The following is a 3,288-nucleotide window of genomic DNA, read 5'->3' on the forward strand; positions in this document are numbered from 1 at the left end:
TGATGGTATGTGAAGCAGCTTTGAAGGAGTCAGATTCTCTTAAATTAAGCCCTTTTTGTCAGCACAACAATGTCATTATCATCTTTTTCTAACTTGATAGCAAACAGTTTATTTACACAGCCAGCTGTTTTGGAACATCATTCATTTGGAGCTGTGTCTCTGTCCACCTGGTGAACGTAAGCCCAATATTCACTCTCCTTTGGTTCTATGTTTTTTTTTTTTTGGTTTCTACATCTGCCTCTCTAGCTGCCAAATGTTCCATATGTACACCCGGCAGTTGCCAATGCTGTCTGTCAGCTCCTGCTGTTTGCTGCTGAGTAGGTAAAGGAGGGAGTTTAGAGCCAAGTCTCTGAAAGCAGCCGCCTCCTGTGGTTCAACATAACACGGTGAAATCAGCAAGAGTAAATCAAAACTGTAAAGTCGTGCACTGTTATTTTAAAAAATGTCTACCACAGCTGCTTGATGTGCGCGACCATTAGGTAAAAAATAAACTTAGCCTGTCAAACTTTGAAAATTGTTTCATGATGTTCAATCAGATAACTGATCCGCACATAAATAGTAGTGTTTTAATGGTACACTCCTTTTACCAAGGAGAAAGTGCTTCATTTTATAATTCAAAGGTAATTGACACTAAGTGAGAGGGAGCTCATGGTCCCAAACAGCACCATACTGTATGGTGGCTGGGACAGGTCTAGCAATCCAGATGTGTACAGCATAACTGCGAGCCTAAAACATACATGCAGACTGCATAAGAGTGGAATAAACAGATGATATACATTTACAGCCAGGTACTGTGACAGTGTTGTTACATCACTTTATACATTTATTCATTCATTCATATTTATACAAGATTTACAGAAATCACGAATCACGAGGGATGGTGTAGTCGGCCATGTTGGGAAGACCAGAAAGCACACAGCAGCTCAGAGCGATGCGGTCGACGTTCATGTCACAGGCCTGAGACCACTCATTCGTCTCACTGTCATAGTACTCAACATTAGAGGTTCTGCCCCCGACAACAAAGAGCCGGTCCTCAACTACTTCAATGCCAAAGTTGCAGCGGGGGGTCATCATGGAGGACACGTTGCGCCAGGTGTTGGTGTGAGGGTTGTAGACCTCAGCGGTCTGCAGACAGACTGTTCCATCGAAGCCACCAACCTTTGGAGTCAAAGATGAGAAGAAGATGCATCACTTATCAATTCAATTGTCACATAAAAAACTAGCTGCTTTAAAGCGCTGATGAAAGCTGGTCACACATTTCTTTCATGCACTTACTGCATAAACATGGTTGTTGTATGCACTGACTCCTAGTCCTCTACGCCGGCTGCTCATGGGAGAGATCAGGGTCCACTGGTTGGTCTCTGGGTTGTAGCACTCTGCTGTTTGCAGGTACTCATTCCCGTCAAATCCACCACATATGTAGATCTGAATACAAAAAGGGGGGGGACAATAAGAAATGGTCATTTTTGTTGGCTCAAACTGGCAGCAGTGTTTTGTAAACAGATCTTTCTGTTCTCTGGTATGTTCCACTGTGTTCCACCCACCTTGCTGTTGAGTGCTGTGCAGCTGGCGTCGCTCCTCTGCTCATGCATGGGTGCAATTTGAAGCCACTGGTTGGTTTCTGGCTGGTAGAACTCAGCACTGCTGAGATGTGTGTGCTCACCATAGCCTCCCATGGCGTAGATGCACCCGTTCAGCACAGTCACGCTCACATAACTGCAGCGATAGTGCATCGGTGCCACCTCTTGCCATGTTCGTGTGCTCAGGTCAAACCTGCACACACTATTCATGGCTTTGGACACCTGGTCAAAGCCACCAACACAGTAGACATACCCACCGAGGTAGGCTGCACCATGACAGGCACGAAGAGGCTCAGAAAGGTTTGTAATGTTCATCCAGTGATTTGCACGGACGTCAAATGCCTCGATTACATTAGTTAGATCCATGCTGCTGTTCAAGCCTCCAATGGCCAATAGGATGGCAGAAGGCAGACGAGGCCGACCGAGGATTCTGTCTTTGCATTCGATGACCTCAGAGGCCATGGCCTGGCACCTCAAGTTGTCCGTCACCAGCTTATTGGACAGCACATGACTCTGTATGTACTCTGTAGGCATCATGCTCAGCCTGACCTACAACAATACAGAGAAGAAAGAGGATATAACTTAACAGTCTGTGTCAGAATAAATAAAAATACATAAACAACCATGGTTCCTAATAAAGAACATCACAATAAATACAACAAGTAAAACAATAAAATAATGGTCAGTTATTTGAAATGCTATTAGCAACCGGAACAAAGGAGGTCTTCATTCTCTTTGTTCTACATCGTGGCAGTCAGTCAGATAGACTGAGCCCTCTTTGAAGTCTTATCTTTAATATATTTTTTCATTCCTCTCATTACTCTCCTCCCTTCATCTGTCATAGTATCATTATCAGCTTATTGATTGTCTGAGTTGCATTAACCTGCACACAAAGCTTATGCAAATAGCCAGCATTACATGTATATGCTCCTTATTAGTTTATGTACTTGTACTGATAATAATAAATGATTATAAATGCTTGTGCCAGCGACCAGCTTTAACAGGAGGTTTTTGTTTTCTTATATTTTCATTTCTTGCTCTTTCATAGGTAGGTAGGAAGAAATCCGGTACACGTGTTTCTGTTCGCAGCAGGTTCAGCTGCAGGCAGAGCAGAGAGACCCACAGCACTCTGCGTCTGACCGTGCGCAAAAGCTGCCAAAGGTCCTGTCATGGTTTACAGAGCGGGATGTAAATAGCATATTTCAATAGAAAAATAAAATAAAAACACGGACATCAGTAACTTTAGCTTAACCTAGCGTAGTCATAAAGTTCAGTCTATCCTACTAGCATGTAATGAGCAAAGGACAAAGCAACACACGTTCTCTGTCCGACGGTGTGTGTCTGTGTGTGTTTGTCTGTGCATGCGTCTGTGTGTGTACGCACATCGGGCCTCTGCACAGACAGCAGCGCAGAGAGAAATGACATGCTGCCGTGCAGATATCACTCAGGTAGTCTGTGGTGCTTTCTATTATCACTCATCAGAACAGATGATATTGCACCTTCTGGCCTATAAAAGGGTAAAGGATGGCTGTACTGACCATCATCATGACATCTAATAACTGATAACCCTCTATTGGTTGGCTTCAGTCACTGTCTTGAAATAGATTAACCTATAAAGGGAAAATTATAATGTATAATATAAAGTACCTTTGGCAAGAGAAGATCTGCGTATCCTTCTCGTTCCTGAGGTTCATGTGTGATCCACCGA

Source organism: Parambassis ranga, unplaced genomic scaffold (assembly GCF_900634625.1).
Source record: "Parambassis ranga unplaced genomic scaffold, fParRan2.1 scaffold_31_arrow_ctg1, whole genome shotgun sequence".
Lineage (NCBI taxonomy): Eukaryota > Metazoa > Chordata > Actinopteri > Ambassidae > Parambassis > Parambassis ranga.